This window comes from Camelus bactrianus, chromosome 5 (genome assembly GCF_048773025.1).
Source record: "Camelus bactrianus isolate YW-2024 breed Bactrian camel chromosome 5, ASM4877302v1, whole genome shotgun sequence".
Lineage (NCBI taxonomy): Eukaryota > Metazoa > Chordata > Mammalia > Artiodactyla > Camelidae > Camelus > Camelus bactrianus.
In genome coordinates, this window is record NC_133543.1 from 69,473,764 (window position 1) to 69,497,590 (window position 23,827).

General features: G+C 38.0%; 1 long non-coding RNA gene across 1 annotated transcript in view; it reads left to right on the forward strand.

Annotated features, from left to right (window-relative positions):
* The first annotated feature begins 1,334 nt into the window (after positions 1–1,334).
* LOC141577732 (uncharacterized) overlaps positions 1,335–23,827 on the forward strand; it is a 43,553-nt gene continuing 21,060 nt past the window's right edge. The window contains exon 1 of the long non-coding RNA XR_012507094.1: positions 1,335–6,903. This is a non-coding gene — a long non-coding RNA (uncharacterized LOC141577732). The remainder of the gene's footprint in view (positions 6,904–23,827) is intronic.

The following is a 23,827-nucleotide window of genomic DNA, read 5'->3' on the forward strand; positions in this document are numbered from 1 at the left end:
GACTTTGAAGCACCTGTGAAGCTGAACTGTGTGAGACTGTACAGGCCCCCCAGTGTTGTAAACACCATGTTCTGGTTAGGACACCTTTACCCCACACAAATACACAATGTACCTGAACCTGCATGTCCTTGAAAACAGGTGTCTTTCCAAAAGAACTTGCACTCCTCGGGGAAAAAAAAAAAAAATCATACTACCAATACAGTGTGCTGTTTTTTTTCCCCTCCTTAATTTTTACTGTTTAGCAGCATTTATAAATAAATCTGCATTACATATCAGAAAATTATCTCATAGGTGCTCTGTTCTGATTCATGTCTTCCATTTTATTTTCTTAGCTTAGAAAAAAATTGAAGCTGGAAATACTGCTTCTTTTCATTTTTTATTTTCTTCCTGCAAATAGGAATAGAATCAACCCTTTGAAGCCAGTTGTTTAACTGTGTCATTTTTATTGATATTGGGGAAACTGTATTACTGAATTCAACCTTTATATACATAGATATATGCTTACTATGTATAAGGCATTTTGTTAGGTGCTAATGGGAAAAAGATAAATACCTGCCTTTAGAGAATTAATAATTTTATGCCCGAGTAACCAGCCATGATATTTTCCCTAACTCTGGCATTTTCATAGTATTAACGATTCCATTTTTAGGATACCAAATTCCTAAAACTAGGAGAAGGTACATTTCCTAGTTCATGCCCCTCTGTATCCACAAGGTTCTAATGTTTCTTTTATTCTCAAAATAATTAATCTTCAAATATTACTTCCCTTGAACAATTATACGTATTAGAAAATGTTTTATTTCTTATCTCTTCTACAAAATAGCATAAGGAAGTAAACCTTTAAAGTTTGTTTCAATTTGGACAAATTTTACTTTCCCATGACTTTCAATTAGGGGTAGGAAGTCTGAAGAGTAACTGGGTGTTTACCTAAGTTGAACTTAGCAATAGTTGTTGAACTTTTAATTGAAGAAAGGGGCTATTTAGTAACCCGTCACTTTTGAAAATTCTCCTTTAATTGCCTGTAGTCACAGGAATTTTTCTTCTTCACTGTAGAATACCAGTCCAATTAGTCTACTTCTTATCTTAGACACATGAGAGAACTTTCACTAGACCTTATTTTGGGTTTGGGTATTCTTTTAACCTGTAGTAGGCTCTTATATGAATGTAGGGCAAGGGATAAGTTTAAATAAAATTATTCAGTGTCAAATGATTGGATGTCATTCAGTTCTCAGAAAACTCCAAAATTATAGATTAAATCGAGTAGTAGGACTGGGAACCAAATTCTGTCATGGTTCCTGGATTTCACAGCCTTTCTACAACATCTTTAAATAAATGTTGTGTAAAATTCCGTTCTACTTAGAAAATACCTGTTTAAAAACTAACTGGTTTCATGTCTAAACGAAAGTAAAAAACCAGCTGGACTGGAACACACTGGAAGAGAGTTAGAGGGAAACAGAGCTAGAAAGGAAAATTTCTGGGTAGGGGTTTGCCTTGAGAACAAATTTGCTTTAGAAAGATAAGTCTGAGAAAATGGCCTGAGGCAGGGAGAGTCTGGCAGTGGGATGGGCCAGTAGGCTTTCAGTCAGTCATTCAGGAAGGAGAATAATGGGAAAATATGAATTAAGAATGAGAATAGAGAATAAACCGTATATGGAAAATCTGTTGAATGAAAAAAAAAATGGCCAGAGTATGGTGATTTATTGGATTAGGCGAAGTAGGACAGAGCTGAGTCCTAGATGATGTTTCAGGTCTGAGGGACAGAGAGAAGAACAGTGGCAGGGCTGACAGAGTGAAGTGGCAGGGGGACCTCACGGGGAGGGTCAGATGAGGATTTCAGAGAGGTTCAGAGCATGAAGAAATGAGATTTTCAAGTATAGTTATAGTCATCTGTATATTGACAGAGCTATTGGCTTGGAAAAGGAGAAGCTGGAGCTAGTGGTTCTGCTTTTTGTTTGTTTTATTTCGATTTAAGAGACTTTAGCAAAAAGTATCTATGGGGATTGTGAGAAAGTTTCCAGAATTCGCAAAGGCCAGTCATGTTTAGACAGAAAAGCTCAAGTCAACAACAGTACCAACAAGTGTAGCCATAGTTTGGGTAATTTAAAAAGGAAGATGAAGAAGAAATTCGTATTTTATACTAAAGCTACAGTAATGAAGACAATGTGATTTTGTTGTAATAATAAACAAATAAGCCAATGGAATGAAATAGAAAGAAATCCACACACATACAGACAACTGGTTTTTGACATAATTGCAAGGGTAGTTAAGCAAAAGGATAGCCTTTTTGACAAATGATGCTAGAACATTTGGATATCTATAAGCCATAAAGTGAATGTTGATTCATACCTTACACCATACATAAAAACTGAAAAATGAATCATAGACCAAAATGTAGAACTCAAAACTAAAATTTCTAAAGTGAAACAAAGTTTTTGTGATCTTGGGTTAAGGAAAGATTTCTTAGATACAATACCAAAAACATGATCCATCAAAGAAAAAAGTAACAAATTGGATTTCATCCAAACGTTAAAGTTTTTTGAAAAACACTGTTAAGAAGAAAATCACAGACTGGGAGAAAAATATTTGAAAGTCATATATCTGATAGAAGACTTGTATCTAGAATAAATAGTTCTCAAACTCAACATAAGGGAAAAAAAAAAACAACCCAGTGGGGGGAAAAAAGCTGGCAAAAGGTTGGAAAAGACACGTCACTGAAGAAAATGTACAGATGTCATATACATGAAAAGATGTTCAACATCATTAGTCATTAGAGAAATGCAAATTAAAACCACAATGAGCTACTACTACTACACATCTATTAGAATAGCTAAAATTAAAATATTGGCCATACTGAATGGTAGGAAGGATTTACAGGAAATGAAAATCTCACGTACTTCTGGTGGGAATGTAAACTGTACAGCACTTTGGAGATTAGTTTACCAGCTTTTTAAAAGGTAAATATACTACCTATGATTGATGCGTTTGACTCCAAGTTATTTACCCAATAGAACTGAAAAGTATATGTTCAGAGGAAAGCCTGCACACAAATGTTCATGTAAGCTTTACATGTCATAACCCCAAACTGAAAATAATCCAGATGTCTGTCAAAGAGTAGTTAGACTTGAAATGAATGGACCCATTCTCGCAAACTATTTATACAAGGAATTCAAGGTCAACAATAAAAAAGGAATGAACTATAACAGTACATGCAGCAGTAATTCAAAATTATTACGCTGAGTGAAAAAAAGCCAGACCAAACAAGAGTGAGTACTGTATCACACCACTTATAAAAATTCTAGAAGATGAAAAACTAATCTGTAGTGGCAAAAACCAGATTAGTGGTTGCTTAGGGATGAAGTTGGGGGTGGTGTGTAGTCAGAAGAAAAAGAGGAGAGAGTGATTACAAAGAGTCACGAAGAAACTTGGAGGTGATGGAAAAATTCATTATCTTGATTTTGCTGATGGTTTCATGGGTATATAAATATATCAAATCATACATAAAGTTGTACATTTTAAATATGTTCAGTTTACTATATGTTCATTGTATCTCAATAAAGCTGCTAAAGATTAATAAAAAGATTGAGTCATATGACATAGAAACCCTAAAATAGAAAAAAAAATAATAAAAATACAAAAGGAAAAACAAGGGGGGAAAGCTACTGAAATTTGTAGAAAAAGACAAAAGGAAACCAAGAATGAAGCCAGTGTTTCAAGGAGGAGTGAGCAGCTCAAATAAGGTGACACAGAGATACCAAGAAGAAAAGACTGTGCAATGTATTTGGCAAAGAAAAAACACTGCACATCCTTGGAAGGGTAGTGGGGTGGGTGCCAGAATGTCAGAGGCTGGAGAGAGGCTGGATGAGACAAAGATGACGAGACCACTTGTTTAAAAGGCTCAGCAATGAAAATGAGAGAAATAAGATGGTAGCTGGAGGGGACAGCAGAGTAAACAAAAAGGTTTTTGGTGAAGTGTGAAGGCAGAAGGAAATAAAAGTGGAATGAAGCAGAAACTGAAGATTCTAGACATGAAGGCAGGACATGCGGTAACAGGTTCCTTGAGGAATTTGGAAGGGACAGGATCTAAGGCACAGGTGCCAGAGTGAGCCTTGGAAGAGAGAAATCTGTAATTGTTAACTCCTGACAGTCCTCCTGAAACGAAGGGTGACAGAACACCTTACGTGGATTATTTTAAACTTTGAGAGAAAAAAAAAATCACCAGCAGATTTCTTAGGAAACTTGGATGACTAGACATGCTGACATTTCTGAAAACTAATCTTGATAAAAGAAGATATCATATGAATCATCACCTCTGACCCCCAAATGTGACTTTTCCAGGCTGTCATCCACTGACCACAGCCCAGAGGTCATTGTCCCAAGTGACATAATAGTACTTGTGCTCATTAGTCTCAGTGCCTTGCTGCTTTGGGAAGATTACTCTGAGTCAGATGTTTTAGAAGGAACAGAAAGCAGGAGAAGAGTCAGGGATAAGCTGTGGGTTTATGTGTACAAGGTAATGGGGAAATCTCCATGGAGAATGAAAACAACCGTAACTGGAAAGCTGCAAGGCATTGCGAAGGCTTACAGAAGAGTGGGAAGGATGAGCTTTAGAACTAGGCAGACGTGGTCTCAAATCCAGGCTCTTCCTCATGCATGTGCTAAATTCTTCTATTTCCATTCATCTGGTTGCCTCAGCCACATAGTGGGTGTATGCTTTAACCTCACATGGTCCAACAAAGAATTAAAATCCTGATGGATTTAGGTATGTAGTAGAAAATAGGCAAGCTATACAGGGAGCTATATACTTCCTGTATTACTGTATAGGAAGTGTTCTTAACCCATAAAAAAAATTCCCCCAAGTTGTCTATTTCCATCATTTGTTTAGCACAGATGGTCAATTAATGCCTGTTGACATGTAAGTGATCTATTTAGCAGCCCTCTCTGTATAACGGTGGCAAACTGTCTAAAGGTCGGATAACATATCAGCAGGCAAGGGTGATGTGAAAATGCAAACTACTGGCTTTTCTCCATGTCACCATGTTGCTTTCTCTCTTCTGTATCCTGGGACTTAAAACAACCATTCTCCCCTCTTACCACAGGTGAAAGCCGACAGTGAGGAGACAGTAACTCTGAGGGGTCTTGTGACCCTAGGGGATGAATCCCCAAGGAGGCGTGGACTCCCTCAAGTTCTTGTATTTTGTAAGGCCATGAAATATGCTCCCACTTTTGAATTTCTGAGTGTAGATCTTTATCCAGAATTGAGGCAAAGTAACTCAACTATTCACGGGGATCAAAGGAACATCTCTTTAAAGTAAATTAATCCTTTAAATGCATACCACATAGTACCTTGAACCTACTTTAATTATAGCACTAGGCCCACCGCTGAATTATGGCTTTTTGATATAATTAAACTGAACCTTTTTAGAACAACTTGTGGTATATTTCAGGCATCATCTGCCTGGCAATTTAAAGGATCTAGAGTTTGTCAACTACATCCATTCTCCATGTATCAAGGCAAAAGAAATAGTTTTATGATAAATCCTTGGAATGAATGCATAAACGCAGTAATAAGGTACCTAAATCATTACTGGAAATGCAAATCTGTAGTGCTAACACATCATAATAACCTGGATCACTGGAGTTTGAGGGTAGGTCAGCTTGTCTCCAGTTTTACTCTACAATTAAGAATTAGTTCAAGTGCAAAAATGGAATGTGGTCCTAGTGACCAGGATACATTTGCTAAAGATAGTACACGCCTTGCGCATCTGATCCCCTGGTGGCATTTCCCTGCATACTGAGTTCTATGACTTAAGAGCTATAAAGGGTCTGGCATGAACTTTTCCCTGCTCTATATCCTGGCTGGAATTAGTTGATAACTCAGTCCTGGGCTTTGGTTGGGCCCTAAACACTACTAAATGAAGTCATATTACTTTGAGAGGATCTACCATGATACTTTTATTTTTCCTCATTTCCTGGGTCTCAGGAGACCAATGATAGGGCAAAATAGCATCGAAACAGAATATTTTCTTTGAATTAAAGGGGAAGAACATCTTACATGAGTCAAAACCTACAAAAACTGCCCAAACTTGAACCGAGCTTATCATGTAAAGTCAACATCGTGAAGCTAGTATTGTAAAGTTAGTAAGACACGTGTTAAATGATACACATTATTGTCCTCCATGGTAATTAGGCATAAATGGTAAGCAATTAATATATATGGCTGAAATTAGTAGTTTTACACCGCCAAACCAAGTTTGAACCGATCTTTTTCTTCTTGCTTCATTAATTTTCCATTTTCTATAAAAGTATCAGTAACAACGGCTCCTCTGACACCTTGCCTTAGGAATCTCAGGAGACTATTACTGTGCTGTTTTAAAAATGCGCTGCTCTAAATCACTCATTCATTAAGGGTTTGTGCTGTTCAACCAACCCATGCTGACTGCATTAATACTTATGACAAGGTTTTAAAAGGATGCTGAACAACGTTGTCCCTGGATCTCTGCTCTGCTGTCTGCGCTGCCCTGCAGCCTGGGTGGCTGAATAGTGTGGACCCCACTGGTGAGTCTCCTGGCTCTCTAACCTCCAGGCAGGCACAGGAGAGGACGGAGCTCCCAGACTGAGGGGGACTGGATACTCCAGGCCCCAGCTCCGTGGGGTTGGAAAGGTTTCAGTTCTGCCCAGCTGCCTCTTAACAAGCATCCTTTCTGTCTGCAGGTGCGTCACCCACCCTCTTCCTCACTGTTCCTTCAGGTGGAGGGCTGTCAGGAACCCTGCTGTCACACGGCTACTGCACTGGCCCTGGAGTTTCCTTCCACCTAGCTCATGAAAGGGACATCATATTTCTCCCAAACTTTCTTAATTTGAATGCACCATCTGTTTCCTGCTTAAATCCTACTGATTCAAGAGGTATGATTTTCCTTATATGCATCTATTTTGTCATGGTTAACAAAAAACAAGGTTCTCATAACATCCAAATATCTGTCTTAATTCTATTGTAATTTTATCAGCCCTGGTGCATGGAATGTAGTAGGCACTGAATATTGTTGATTGAATGAATGAATCTGTGTAATATACAATATTTTCTGAATTACAGTTTCTAACATCAGTATTATTCCAGTAAGACAATTCAAGGTCAAATTGTAGGTTGTATATAGAGTGGTGTAGATAAAGGGTTATTATTTTTGGCATGGTTGCTAAGAGAGCAATGGACAAAAACATGCTCTAGTTTGGAGTCATCCTTATGAATTTAGAAAGGACCTGAATACATTGTATGAAAATATTTTTTTTTTTAAGTTGGTTTCCTACCCTTTAAATTGCCAAAGTTTTCCCTTTCACTTACAGCACAACCTTGATATAACTGCTCAAATCACCAAGGGTAGTTTTTTCCTTGCACAAAATATATGCGTAATAAATTCAGTTAAACAACTGATTATTGAGCGCCGAATGTAGGTAAGATCATGCAGGTAGTCATGTGAAGAATGGATTGGACAGGAGAGATTAGAGGCAAAAAGATTAGTTAGGAATCTATCGCAATACTCAGGACAAGCTAAATATTTACTGAGCTTTGTTATGGCTTTGCTTTGGCCGTTTCAGTCCTGCTTAGTTTTGGGGTGGGGCTTGTAGAGCAAAGCTGGTATTTGAGTTGTTCTGGCAAATTCTTCTGAATTACAGTGTTTACTTTCTTTTGCTGTATTACCTTTCTTTTTCTTTTTCTTTTTTTTTTTTTTTTTTTGGTCAACCGATTTAAAAAAAAAAAAAAAAAGGCATCTTCCAGGAACTTCGAATTACTTAAAATCTAGTTGGGAAACAAAATATGAAGGGAAAAGTAATAACAAAATACTAAAGCAGCAGAGGAGTTAACAGAGTGTGGCTTGGGATTAATATCCAAAATAATGGAATGACAGTAAGTCCTAGAAGTTTATGTGACTAAGAGGTGGCTATGGGCTGGTATCTTGGGAAATTTTCATGAAAAGCTTGGCCTTGAATGATAGGCAGAGAGCTAGGAAGCGAAAGGAAGACATTCATGGAAAGAGAAATTCTAAGAAAGGCAGGGTTGCAAGAAAGTCTTAATTTTCTTATCTTTTCCTTTTATCCCACTGCTCTTGAAAGCACAGAGCTGTCTGAGTTACGAGCTGAGTGGGGAGGTGTTATCTCTGAGTCGGGGAGCCTATTCCACTTCCTTTTTTCCCCATTTCTCAAGGCTCAGCCAGACCTGAAATGCTTGTCCAACATGTTGAGTTACGTGTTTTCAAGTCTGGCCAAAGTTCACATTAAAGATCCACTTAAATTTCAAACAAGAACTAAAATTGAATATATTTTCATTTTAAAATTCCTAGGGATGCTACTTCTCCCAGAAACATGTAAACGGAAGCTTTCTCTATATTATTTAAATTATTTTGAAAGTCATGGGGAAAAATTAAAATCCCTCACATGAAAGGGGAGTTTTGGAAAGAAGTTTGTAACTGAGTGCAGATCAGTTACAAATACTGATTTGAGTGGCTGATGTGTGTGAGAAGATTTATTTATTCCTTGTAACAGCCTTATGAAGTGGTACTACAAAACCATCCCAATTCTGTAGACGGAAAGCTACGATAAAGTTACATACCTCATGTCCCTCAAGTGAAACATGATGGAGCCAGTCATCAAACTGAAGGAGCCTGACTCCCACCACATGCCTTGAGAAGTTATGTAACTGATCTGGTTCCTTATCTGTAAAATCTGGGAGGCTGAATTAGATAATCTTGACATTTGCCCTGATGTTAAAAATCAAGTGTTGCCTTCACATCCTCAGTTCCTGCTCCCCTCACATGACTCAAGTTTGAAGCTCTCTGTCCTCGCTTCCAAAGGAATTAATTCTCCCTTCATAGAAATGTTGGCATGAATTGTTCTGGGTTTTGAAGGACTTAAAGAGGATTAGATTCCAGGTCACTGATGAGCAACTTCCGGCTCAGATTTGCAACCTTCTGGAATTTTCCAAGTGATAGAGGACCTGCAGTTTAGAAAATTGCCCTGTATGATGACAATCCTGATCATGCTAGTAGATAAGATGTGGCTTCAGTTTTTTTCCACCGACATTTAATGGGTCATCCAAGTTAAGCAGATCTATCTACCTTCACAAAAGACCAAATGAAGCTACTCTTGTGTTGAAATTTTTTTTAAGTAGGCTGTAAACAGTTTTTCCTAAATTGTTCTAAATAAAACAGAAAATTCTGCCATGCACTGGCTCATGACCTGTGTATTACCAGCCTTGTAGGGACACATGTGTCCTTGCATCTTCCCCAGCTGCTTCAGGATCTGGGGAATGATGGGCACCATGACAAGGAGAGAAGCAGAATGACACGCTGCTTGTTCACCAGAGGTTTCATGTCTGGGTTTTGACGAGAAGAATTTCAAGTCAGCTCTGAGTTCCATTATTATCTACACCTCCTGGAAATGGATGTGCAGCAGCTGCCGTTGGAGCAGCCTCCTGCACCTGTCTCCGGTGCCAACAAGAGCCTGGGATGAGGGCAAAAATCACTCACAACCACCACCTCCTCCATCTTAAACTTGACAAGAGAAGTCAACGTTCAGAGCCTGTCTCTTAGGTAAAACCATAGTGCAATAACTAAAGTATCTTCGGTACAAAGTTTTCCATTCCAGAATCGGATGCAAATCCCTCTGAAGAAAGTAGCACACTGACAGTTCACTCACAGGAGAGTGGAAATGAGAGAGAGGGGCAGAGAGGTTTCTAGTTGAGATTCCCAAAGGGGGAAAGGCAGAATTGGAGTGGAGATCTAAAGACAAATTTTTGTCTACTTAATAATTTTTGTTTGGTAAACTAAAAGATTCAAATTCCATGCATTTAGTATTTTCTTTCCTAAATAACAATAAAGAGGCAGCCAAAGGAGCCAAGATCGAATCAGTCTGAAGCCAAGGGATTAGTCTTTACTTCATTGTCCAGGTTCCCCCTCCCCCAATAAATGTGAAACTTCTAAATTTAGAGGAAAAAAAAAAAAAAAAAAAAGACCCAGTGTGTACTCCCTTTTAAGACATACAATAAATCATAGGAAAACATAGGAAAGAAAACCTGAGATGGAGGTAGGTGTTTGGGGATAGGAAGTTCTATTTTAGGATTTAGCCTCTCATTTTGTTCAAACAACCGTGCTGACAACACATAGGGATGAGAGAGGAGAATGGTCAGAACGTGGCCTTGGAATTCAGGGATGCACCGTCGATGTGGGACGGGTGGACCAAGAAGCAGGCCTGTCTCCCCCAGAGTGTGGTAAAATGGGATGTTGATGAAGCCCTGAAGTTAAAAGCTTCAGAATATCTGATACTGTCTTTCTCTGCCCTTTGCCTGACTTTCTTCCTGTTTCCCTTTTATTTCTTTTCCCCCAGAAATCTACAAAAATCTGAAACCATTTCTGCCATCTTTATACTTCCGTTTCTCTTATGTATATGATTTAGCCTTCAGTATTTAAATGTACCTAAAGGTAGTTCCTCTCTTCCATTATATTAGTTCTGAGAAAGATTTTTTTTTTTTTTTACGCCCCACACTTTGGTTTAGTTAAATACCAATCTGGACTGAAGCCCTTTACCACGGGATGGTGCCCATGGGTCTGCTAGGAGAAATGCTGCTTGCAGCTGTCTTTTTTTTTTTTTTGGGAAAATCTGGTAGTTTGATAAACTGATAGTTATTAAATAGAGTTTTTCTGGGAGACTTCCAGGCAGTAGATGAACCTCTTATATTTTAAAGCAGTTTTTGACTCACCAAAAGGCCTAAGAGCAAAGTATGAATATACTGGTAAAATATAATTTAGCACTAAATACTCCATACAGGGCTAGGATGGTGGTTATGTAGGTCTTTAATAAATAAAGAAAGGGGAAGGGAGCAAAGAAATATTTACATTTGGTTTTTTTTTTAAAGGTAAAAGCTAGAGGAGAACTTAAGTTCTAATACGATTTATTCACAAATATTGGATTTTGTTCTCATACCTATGTACATCATTCTAAGTATTTTTAGCTGCAGCCAGACGACTAAAGACCTTTAAGGAGGTAAATCCAAAATAAAAATATACTTGAGTCTCCCGTGCATATTTGGTCTGTTAGCTAATGTTGCATAATGAGCATCTTCCTGTCTACCTATTAGCATAACACGAGGATTCCACTGTGGTCCTTCCTCCAGACACTTACCTTCTAAGTATAAAATATAAATAGATGTCATACTTGCTTTATTTTGCTTTTTTTGTTGTCATTGTCTTTTCCAATAGAGGACACATTTCCAGTTTTTAAAAATTTCTAATAGTTTCATCTTAGCTAAAAGTCTGCATTTTAGTCCCCAGAGATCTACATGGATAATTGAAGAGTTTCCACTGCAGTGAAATAAAGAGACCACTGGAGAGTCCACTCTGCCTCCTCTTCTAAGCTTGAGAAAGTGTAGGGTCTCAACATGCTGCTTTTTGAACAGGAAGAAACATATTCTCAATAGTAACATAAACCACATAGAAATTTAGTTCTGTTGATTTGTGTCACATGGATTACAGCAAACGCATGGGAGTCTAAGGGCAATTCCAGGTTCTTCTATGGCAAAGACATCTACCCTATTCTTGAAGTTGTAGTCAATCTACATAGTATGGTACTGACACGAATCAACTCTTTCTAAATCTGGAGTGATGAGGGAAATGTACATGTTGGGTGGAGCTCGGAAATAAACAGCAGATACATAGCAGGTTCAGGCATGATTTAAACTGGTATCAGTTAATATGAACTTTGAGGGAGGAGGAGACGTATTTGTAAACAATTTGCAAAATTACTTGCCAATAATTTGCAAGCAAAGCAGAATGAAATATGTATTAAGTATATGAGTAAGCTGTGTAAGAATTAGCATTGTTGTTGTTCAACATAAAAGCAAGCAGAACTGCTTGGTCTCTCATGACTTCACAACTCTCCCTTGTCTCAAGAGTAGTTCAAGTTATCTATCTACCCCAGAATTTTGTATACTAAGGGTGGAGTGTGGGCTTTGTGCTTTGCTAGTCCTCTACTGGGCTTTCTTGACACGATATTTTGACTCACTACATGAATTCTGACTAATTACTTGGTACTTTCAGGCCCCTGGTTTCCCCCAGCAACACAGTAAGTGCTTACCTGCAAAAATGTTCAGGTATGAAAATTTGTGTGAAAGACCCACTTTAGAATAATTCAGAAGGCAAAAAAAAAAAAATACTTATAATTCTAAAATATTTTTTAGAAATACATTTAAATACACTTCAGTTTTCACATGGACTGTTAAAAGTGACTTCATCCCACCCAGACTGTTTCCTCCTCTTCTTCCTAGGGATTAATGTTATGATAATTCCATGTAGCAATGCATTCAGGATTTGAATAGATTTCTGCAAACTCTACTCAGGATAGGATAAGCTCACTTTCACTTTTATAGCACTATGATGTTTCCATGGATGTGTTTGGTGATTCCAGATTTATTACCCTAATTATGAGCTAATGAGCAAAGAGCTTTGCAAGGAAATTTGCATTACTTGTTTAAGTAGGACAAATGATCAGCTTAACCAAGATAAAGCATCTCTTGTTGTTTGAGACCCTTAAGCTCACCAACAGAGCTGCCTATCTTCTAGCCAAGTTAAATCAGCTTTCAGAGAAGGGCACTGACTGCTACCTTAAAAACAACAACTATCCTGCAACTTTAAGGAGTTTGCTTGGCAGAGTCCAAATGTCTTTAGAATCCCTTTTAATTAGTGTTCTCTTTTAACCATTTGTACAGCCATCTCTTCCTATTTCTAAGACAGAAGAATGTGAAGGAAGCTCTGATTAGTCTCCTTACAACTAAAAGAGGAGACTGGGAATAATATAACAGAAATATAGCACAAGTATAGACTTTTCTTCTCTTAACGCAGTACAAATATTCTTTTTTTTTTTTCTCTCTCTCTTGGAGCCAGGAAAAATAGAGGTGTGCATTTTACTTTCATTTCTCTTTCCCACATGTTCTCTCACACAGAAAAACAACTTCGGAGTCGATGTTTGAAGTTTGCCTTATTAAACTCACTTTATTAAATAAGTTAAAGACCTCATTTATAGCATTTACTTCCTCTTTCTAATATTAAGTATCACTCAAAGAATTCTGAGAAATAATACAAAGTATAAGGTAGGGGGACCACCAAGGTGTCCTTAAGAGATTAAGCAGAAAAGGTAAGCAAATTAGTCAGCTAAATTAACTAGTCCTTTTAGAGGACGGGACATCTTCAGTGCCATCACGTTATGCCTCATTAGCTCCATTAGTTGCCTGACGTTGCCATTATTCTACCCACTTCTTTCTGTGCAGTTTCACCATGTCAGCTTTGATTTCCCCTGTACTGATTTTTTTCCCCTAACTTAAAGCTATTATATCACCTTCCAGGAGCATTGATTTTTAGTCAGGTGTCACAAATTTCCCACTCATCATTTCCTTGCAAGCATAAAACTGACTGTTAATGACTACCGCGGCACCCTTTCATTATTTCAGAATTAATCACTAATTCCTGTTGGCCAGTTCTAGCCTCCTCCTTCCCTATTATAAAACTCAAATGTTTAATCTTTAAATGTTTTAATTGACAAACAATGAAATAACTTCCCGGGTGCTTTGGCAGAAATAAAATCAGTAAGAGGGCAAGGAAGAGACAGATGATACCAGCATTTGTTTAAAACAACTGGACATTTGCAGAGCATCTATTATTTATCCAGAATTGTAATAGTTAATGTTGGAGGGGTGACAAAAATATAAAATATCACCATCCCTAACCCTTAAAGTGCAGGTGCCCCTCAGGAGCTAGCACAGGAGAGTGGTTCCAGAACCCCCTTCTCGGATATCAAAATCTGAGAATTCTCAAGTCCTTTACATAAAATGACACAGTATTTGCTTATAACCTATGTACACCCTCCCATATACTTTATAATGCCTAAAACAATGTAAGTGTTTTGTAAATAGTTGCTGGAGTGCACCAAACTCAAGTTTTGCTTTTTGGAACTTCCTGGAATCATCTTTTCCAAATCTTTTTGACCCATGGTTGGTTGAATCTGTTTCAGAACCCACAGACATAAAGAGCTGACTATACTTAAGATCTTGCTGTGTGAAGTGATTTTGAAAAGAGGTTTAAAACCTCAGCTATAAAGTTTGTTTTACGTTTAACTTAGTTTTAGCTTACCTAGATGGCTTTAAAATTTTAGAAAAATTCAGTAAGTCAACAGGTGGAAGAGGGTTTTGTTTGTTTGTTTTTTGTTTTTAATATTGTAAGAGGTAATAATTTTTAGAACTTCAAACAATGAATTGATGTTTTAGAAACAGAAATAACAAGTGGTGCCAACTGAAATTTTTAGTCTTTCACCAGAGCTGACATACTCACACCCAAAATACAACATATTTCTTAAAAATTGGTAAGATACCAATTTTTAGATTAAATTTTGTTTAATAAACAAGTCATTTTTTTCTCTAGAGAAATAAACACTGAAATGACCTTTAGCAAAATTTCCTAGAAAAGAATACAATAGTATGTCTTAACTAGCATAAAGATCATCACTTAAAAAAAAAAAAGATGGTACATATTTCCATGAAACAGCCACATAGAAATATTGTCTATGTATGCCATGACTTCTAAAAAGGACATAGGAGATATCACAAATGCAGTCACTTCATTTTGTCAAATGTTATACACCTCCAGGTTGGAGGTGGTAAAAATTGTGTTTTTAGGGGAAAAGAGTGAGGATAGGGGTCAGTAGGAATTTGCATCCTGATCCATCGCAATCCAGATATTTTTAAGCTTCTTTCTGAGATATGTGGTAAAGAATACTTTTAAAAGCATGTAATACACATAAAAAATACTGTAAGAGGAAATGTTATTTCTCCAAAGTGTGAGCCAGGGGTTTGATTACAAATGCTGATCAAAACATTCTGAAGGACTGTAAAACTACATGACCTTCATCTGTCAAGCCACTTGTCTATCTCACTTTTTAAAATGATTTCCTCTTTCAGGGTCATGTCGTTAAACCCATCCTGTTTCTATTCCTGAAAGGCAGCAAGCTTTATTGGAAAGAACATCAAGGCAATAGAGGTGTCTGGATAGGAATTCCATATGACTCTCCTTGGGCAGGTAGCAAACTCATTTTCTACAGTAAAATGTGAATAATTCCAAAGGCCAAATCTACCCATATCTCAGGAACATTGTTAAAATAAAACAAGGTAGTGGATTTGACAGTACACCAAGGAAAAACATTTCTCAAATGCCAGTGATATTCTATTCTCTCCACAATTTGGGAGCTTCTGCTTGTCTACATTTCTAAATCATGAATTATATGCTTACATATGGTATATTTAAGCTCAAACTTAAAAGCTCTAAGAATGTGTGTGTGTGTGTGTATGTATGTGTATGTGTGACTGGGACATTATGCTGTACACCAGAAATTGACACATTATAACTGATTATACTTCAATTTAAAAAAGCACTGTGGGAAATATCACTGAAAGGGTAGTAAGATGCACTGTAGTAAAGAAAAACGTTAAGGACTTTGCGTCCAATTGCTAAGCAGTAATAATGCTTGATCGGATTTTTCAGAAGTTTTCTAGATAGCCATTCCTGTTTCAGATGCCATTTGTAGTCTGAGTATCTTCAGTTTAGGTTGTTATTTTTGACTGAGTTATATTGGTTGTCGTAAATATGGCCTGTAATTCTCAACATGGTATATAATTTAATGTTACCAGAAATAACTACAAAGTTTCCTTATATTTTTGTCCCATTGATTCTGATACACACTGTAGAGTACTTTGGTAAACTCTTATCCCTCTGAAGCCTTCCCTTAGGGGAATGTCCTGCTTACCCACCTATTACTATATTATTTATTCTGTTATTTAAAATGGGTGGCATATAAAACCTGCCCTACAAATAATAATACAATACCAGAATATCATATAGCTAGAGTAGATGATTCGCCCCCTTTTTCTGTAATCACTCTTAGCAATTTTAGAACTTCCAATTCAGTTTACTCTTTTACTTAAGACAGAATCAAATGTAATATTTGGCAGAAATTGATACATTCAGTGTTTTGGGTTTTTTTCAACTGCAAAACCTGACAGTGCTTGGCAAGTGTGATTCTATTATTTGAAAGACAGCAAACATTTCTTACTTGTTTGACGTGACTTGAAATTACCATTTTATCGAATCCTGTGTACTACATAGAGACATCCCACAAAAAGAACAGAGTAATTAATACATTGGCATTTCTCCTCTGGAGTAACTCTCTTCAGTCTTAATGGGAAGCATCTTAGAGAAAATGCATCTTTATTGCTTTCAACTTGATGCTCTTTTGGGAATGCACATAGTGACCTATACATCTATTTCCTTAACATGTGTTTGTGGATTCAAAATAAAATTCCTTTATAACTAATGAATCTTCTGGTCAAGATATCTTAAGATAAAAGCCTAGCTTTTCCAGTTATGCACAGAAATACGAGTCTTGCTTAAGATTATCATGCATCAATGCTAATATTGCTCAAGATGGCAAATCATCCACAAAATTTGCTCATCAGCCCCACAGAAACAGGAGTAGATTAAAATTATTGCAATGCTGCCTCAGAACTACAGCAAGTAATTCAAAATATTAGCTTTCTGTTATAATATTTCTCCTAAAATCCAACCACACATCTACAGAATTTTCTGGTTCTACCAGTATAAAGCTATGAAGCTCTTCCTTCTCCAAACCCTTTTCTTTTCTTTTCTTAAGTAAAATGCTATCTTGCTATCTACCTGTATATTTTAATATTAAACTTATCTATAAAACCCTAAATTTCTTAACTATATTTAAGACCTCCATTGTCACATAGCTGCTGCTTCATACTGGTTTTTGTCAGAAATCATCCCTTCCTTCAAACAATGAAGCTAATGAACAATATTACATATAACATGCAGTAAAGTTTTTTATTTAAAACAGAGAAAAGAGAAAGAGATGAACTGGAATAACTCTAGAGAAAACAACTGAATATACAGGAAAACGTGGAAAGTCCCTTGCATCATCCCCAACATGGAAGATACCCTGTAACTGTTAAACATTCTTCTTTCTGAACTCTCCCCACTCATCCCTGTCAACATTTTAAATAATAAAATCAAGGCATTAAAAGAAATTGATGTTCTTTTTGAATCAGACAAAATAAGATTCTATTCCACATAATTTAATTTTTATGTTATGCCTTATGTCAAATCAGAATAAAATCCATTTCCAAAGGTGTAGGGGAGAAGAGGGAAAAGAAGGGGAGAACATTTCTTTTACTTAACTGTAGACAGAGCCAGCCTTTGAAATCTAGCAGCAGTCTTCCTATTCCCAGAAAATTAAGGGTATCCAGTCCCAGCAAATTCTATTCCCTAATAATATCAGAGTTTACTGTGCTATATTTTTATTATATTTTATATTATCATTATATTTTGCTATTATGTATGGTTTTCATTGCATTTTTCATCTGGATTCTGGTTCCATTGTCTTAGCTACCGTTTCTTGCTTCACCATTCATATTGAAGACCCTCTTCACTGAGGATATGTTCATCTAAATGCTGCTAACTGGTTTCCACTGCTGGGATTGCAAAATTCTTTTCTGAAAATCCCTGAAGTGCCTGAATTGGGTTTTGAGATCATCGGTCAACATTTCCATGGTTATACCTAGCTATTGCTCTACTTCTGTTTCTCTTTGTTTCTCCCACCTGCTTCTTCATGACCTGGCTGTAAACCCTTAGCCACACTCTTATCTACATTCATGTCTCAACTTCAATACTCAACTCAAAATCCACTCTACTCATAAAACTTTTCTCATTTTAGTAAAGGTAAATGAAGGCCACTTTCAGAGAGTACATTGCACACTTGGTTCCAACTTGAATGGTGAAAGCTTTTCCCTACCTAAAACGAGTTTAGAGATATGTTATGTACAAACATGTCAATAATGATCACATGTATTTGCCTCTTCTTTCATCAGATGATCTCAAATGTAGCGACTGCTTTTTAACACATCCCTTAGGCTCCTCCCCACAGCTCAAATGCATGGATATGAGCAAAGAACACTCTAACATTTTCAGTGATTCATAAATAAAATATATATTGATCTATAACCAGGGGCATAGATCCATGGTTGAAATCACAAATGCTAGTCTTCTCTTATTTGTCTACAGCTCTCTCATCACCTCTACAACTCCTATTCATTCTGTCTCCTAGCTTTCTAAAGGACCGGCAAGGGCTACCAGATGTATAGGACTGTGACACTTCCCATTGGCAAGTAGGGCAGTGAAAACACAGTCTTTGGGAGAATTGTCTTTCTCTGTTCTTTTGTAGCCTTTTCAATTACTGTTTCTGTACTAGGTGTTTATCATTTACAGTGTTTGGTTTACTTTTTCCTCAGTCTTCCCAATCTTTGGTAACAAAGTCACATCTACTTGATCACCAGTTTATTAGTTTAGTGAAAGACATCTTGGCACCAGAGCCCAACTTAGGATAAAACCACAAGTCTAAAGTCTTAATAGAAAATGTTACTTGATTCACAGAGAGGCATGTTAGTCACAAGCTACTAAATAGAGATGCCGTCTTGCCATCAATTTGTCTTTGCGCACAAGGCAGCCTCTATATCCTCTGCACTCCACACGACAAGTGCTTTGGATCACTGGTAAATTAGTCTAGGTGGGGAGTAACTTCAGATAAGGTCAACTCAAATGTTGAAATAAACAACCAACCCAGATGATTGTGAAATTGGGAAATAGGATGCTGAAGTGGAGTAACTTTAGGTGGTATGAAGACCCTGGATAAGATCAAAGAAAGTTCCCTTTTCAGCTGCTACCACTTCTGGGGTGTGGAATGGCATCTTGCTGTGGTCAGTATTCATGGTCTGCACCAGCCTGAGACAAGTCTAATCTCGGATTCCACAGAGTGAAAGCCTCTGAAACAGACGTGGGTTACCCAAGAGAGTCCGGGGGCAGAGCAGATGGCAGAGGACGGTGGCTGCTCTGCCACTCGGGTAGTTCTAGTGAGGGGTATCTCAGGATATATATTTCAGGATGTACAGAGAGCATTAATCTGTAGTAGGCAAGTTGGTTCTGGCTCATGCTCCTGATTTGGGAAATTGTTTCTAACATTCTCTTTCTAATTATATGTTCAGAGAAAGATTTGTTTGATTTTTTTTTAAATAAAACTGGGATCTGACAGCTTAGCAGAAGTCCCAAGTCACCTTCTCACCAAATATTGCTCAGAACTTCATGTATACGAACTCATTCCTTCCTTTACTCAGTTGCAGTTCTTAAAAATATAATTCCCTTCCTTTGGAGATTTTACATGCACTGTCTTCACTAAAAGCCCCTTCCTCCTCCTCATCTCCACCACAGGTCCATTTTGTGCTTTGCAAACTTCCCATATAACTCACTTCAAGATTTCTTTCCTATTCTCCTTTCTTTATTTTTTTACAAATAGACACTGTGGAAACAAATAGACACTGAAGATGACAAAGTACCTCTCAGCTGTAAAGATAAAGAACTTTAGGCAAGAAATAGGAGACAGATTTAGAATTCGTGGAAAGAGAAGATAACACTCTCCTTAAAAATAGACACTCAATGTGATGTTAATCAAAAGTCCACAGAACAACATCAACAACAAATGCAGGTGATGTGTATGTCCCTGGGTTAGATTTCATAGAAACCCAGCGTCTCTTTAATTTCAGAGCTAGAAGGGACCTTCAGGTATCCAGCCAACCAATTTCTTCACCTTACCAATGAAAGAACTGAGGCTCAGAAATACTGAGGGATTATCCCCAGGCTACACAGCTAGTGAGATCTGCCTCCTCATCCTGCTCTCAACTTCAGTTCTTCTAAACAACCACAAAGACGCCCATAGAATAGTAAAAGAATGAAAAGAAACAGTTATGTTGCAAAGGTATGTTTACATATAAGGTGGCCATGTGGGAATGAAAGAGATGAGAATAGAAAACTGTAAAAGAAAAAATTGGAGGTCTATTCAATAACCCAAACTAGACTCTAATTATCCCAATCCTATCACTTTTAAAAAGAGTATTAGAGAATGTTTTTAAGTAAAACAGGTCCCGTTATTGTGGCTTACCACAATCATATACAATCAGTTAATAATCATAGGAAGGAATTAGAGATTCAAAACTACTTAGCCAGTTTTCGAGTATAATTCTTTTTCTCACAAAGTACTGTCCCCAAATGATTATTTTTCAGTGCTTATAACCGACTTAAGTTTTAGGCCATTTGAAACTTAGGGCTTCCTTTTCTTTGAACATAATCCTTTTCTTTGAACATTTTCCAACATAATCTGTGTTGGGAATCAAGATAGGGTTCTTAGGAAATTGATGTACCCCACAGAAATTTTTTTGCATGGTGTCTGAGAAGGAGGTCACTAACTACTTTCTTAAGATGTGAAATCACCTGGGAATCTCCTAATATCACTTAACAAGTGACATATGACTGGGGCAAGGAAGACTATTGCATTCCTCATTAACCAACCAGGGCCATTTGGTAACTGGGATATCATCTGGAAGGGACAGATATCCAGGATGCCTGAAATGTAAAGTATATTCAGGCTTGCTTGCCTGGACAAATCCCCAGTAGAAGAAAATGTATAGTGCAGCTACTTGGATGCCATGTAAGGAGTTACTAGCCAGCTGAGCAGAGTGAGTGACATTTGGTTGGGGTGGGGTGTGGGCACAGTTCTCCAGGCAATCTGGCTTTCCTCTTCTCTAGGATTTATTTGGCAAACTCAGCCATCGTTCCTCACTACTCCCCCTCATATCTGAATCAGTCATCTTGGGGTGAGATGATTTATTATAGATTTTACATAGTATTACTTAAAGAGCTTTCCACTGGGAACAGAGCCTTTTGGGAAACACGGCCAGGTCAAAGAAGAATGGATGGCAGCTCCAACTTTGACTTGGCCTGATTGACCTCAACCAGTTCTGGCTCCCTTGTGTTCCTAAGACAACTCTTTGTACTTTCTGATGAGCCCTAATCAAATTGCAACCTCTTTAGATAGGAGAGAGAGAACACATCATGAGACAGATGCTCCATTTTCCTCAATAGGCTGAGGAGGTATGAGGGCTGGAAGGAAGAAAGGCCTTCAGTCAACTTCTTTGTTAACGGCTTCTGTTTAGGGGAAGGTCAGGGTTTCCTTGTCTTGATAAAGGGTGGTAAGGAGACTGCCTGTTCCCAGATGACTCCTTGGATTTTAGTTTGCTTTGTTCCTTCTGTGTCTGACCTGCTTTATTCGAGTCAAAGTTAGGGAATCAGCTGTAGGAATTCTCCAGCCCAAGAGAGTTCAGGGGAGGAAAGACATGCACACACACACACACACATACGCACACACAGAAGTGGGGGCTGTTTTGCTCCCCCAGTGTCATAGTCAGCCTTTTGATTTCCTTTGTGATTTAATCAGGACTCTAAGTAGGGCATGTGACTAGGACAAGGAGGTTACCGTTTGAAGGTGGTAATGGAATGGGTTACATTTGTTCCATTTCCTATGCTCTTTACATTCACGAGATCATTATCATGCAAACGGATTTGTGCTGTGCCATTTCCTGTTCTTGTTACAATCTTTATCATGACAAGAAGGTACCAGGTTTTAACGCCTGCTGTTATATTTAACTGTTTTCAATAACTGCTGTGTAGTGTGACTTTTCTACCCATATCTTCTTGTCTGCCCCAGAAGTAAAGGTAGTGCTGTCTGGGTATTTGAATGATGGAATACTGAGTTGTCTGGAGGCTCTAAATTATCAGGGTAGGGGCCCACACTTTCTTCTATATCCCAGCCTACCCAACGGGAGAACTTTCACAAGAGACTCTGACTTGCTGCTGTACCTTCCAGAGACTTCCGATGCCCCCTTTTCTTATCCTCGGTTCTTTAAAGCCCAAATGACACTCCTAGTGACAGTCGGATTGTATAACTTAAGGGGCAAGGCAGTGCAGTTTCCAATTATCATCAAAGAATTCCCTCAGCATTACCATGCTGAGACTTCGGGCTGTTGATATGGATTAGATCAAAAATAGAACATGGTATAATAAGAACCTTTGCTTCCTGGCATGGACTAGAATCAGAATAGCTAATGGTACAACACTTTCAAGCTCTCCTTTTTTTTTTTTTTTTTTGTAAAGTAGGTTTAGTTCTTGTGAAAGCTGCTGAATTGACAGCTCAGGATACCATGGATAGAAAAGTGATAAGCTTTCCTTCTTCGGTAGTATACCCTCGGCCTGCCCTGGAGGGAACGTCTCAAGAAGAGAAAGGTTAGTTCTTTCTCCGGATACTTTTAATCTTTGAATTCTTATTATCCAAGCTGCTTATTACGAAGAATGGATCGAGATGTGGCTATTTTCCCTAAGGTCAAAGCTAAAACTGAAGGATCATTTCATACAGGCAACTGCAAAATCACCCAGCTAGAGCCAGTTTTGAAATCATGTGTATCTTCTCACAAGTGATACCCTGAGTCCCCCAAGTGAGTTTTGTATTACACTGTTTGTGGTTGAAGTTTTAAGAACTCAACATTTAGAGGATGGTAGGGTAGAGCATTTGCTTCATAACCAGCACTCGTGAAGAATCCAATCATTGCCAATGGTGACCCACCTGTGTTTCTTGATGGCCATGCTCAGAGCAGTGGGGCTGATTAGGAAGACCCAAAAACTTCAGCCTTAGGTCAAGGGATGCTGGGGGATTCAAAAACTTGGTAGAAGTTAAAAAAAAAAAAAAAAAAACACCAAAACTTCCACATCTTTCTTATACAGGACTCGCCTGACATTCATAAACTTCGGGGTAAGGATTCATTGATGCATGTTGGGAGGCTTCTGAAATTCTTGAGATACTACATGAATTTTTGTGAGCAAATAAACTTTATTTTCCTACGAGAAGTGTACCTTCCTAGTTTCCATCCAGTTTTCAAGGAGATCTGTGACATCCCACACTTTAAGAGCCACTGCTTTAGACTATCATGTCTCATCCTCACTTTTTCCAGTTCTTGGACCAATTGTCACCAGTCCCACTCAGAAAATACTTAGTGATCCACTGTCTTTTTCTCTAACAATACAATAGTGTCTTCTTAAAAGTAAACTATTAGAGTACAGCTACAATAATGTCCATGCTCATCTGCCAGCACCACTCACTATAAGAAAAAAAAAAAAAAAAGGATTCCCTGAATGAACACTATCGTTTTAAGAAAGGGAAACCAAGAAAAACACTGTCCAATTTATAAAGGATGGAAGCCCACAATCACATAGACTAATTCTCTGAGAAATAATCTGTGAGTGCCAATACAAACATAACCATATGGCCTGCTCAGATTTTAAAAAGGAGAGAAAAAGAAAGAAGCTGAAGAGAACAGCTCCTCCTTTGCCACCTAATATTGTTCTGAGGAGTTCATAAGGTCAGGAACTTGACACTGGTTTCGAGGGGAAGCCAGTCAAGCAGGATTTCTTTGCCCTCTGGACAAGTGGTTGGCCTACTTCAGGAATTCTGAATAATTATTGCCGTTCTCTTCAGCCAGGAGAAGTTTACCCTTCACAAAAGAGAAGGGCTTGTGGCATTAACTTAATCCCATTGCCTGAGTGCACAAAATCAGTTTTGCTCTGCAGAGTTATTGTTCTTAATTTACGAGTCTGAGACCTATTTTAGCTCACTCCTTGGGACCTCGTGAAAAGGAAGCACTCGTGGTGTTCCTTGGAGCTGACATAATGCCCAGTCCCCTGCTCTTCCCCGAGAGGAAATCCTCTCACAAATACCTGGTGGTAGAGGGGGCGTACTGTCGTTCCTGCCGTGTGCTGTGTGTAAGCCAGTTTTCTCTCAGGAGGGT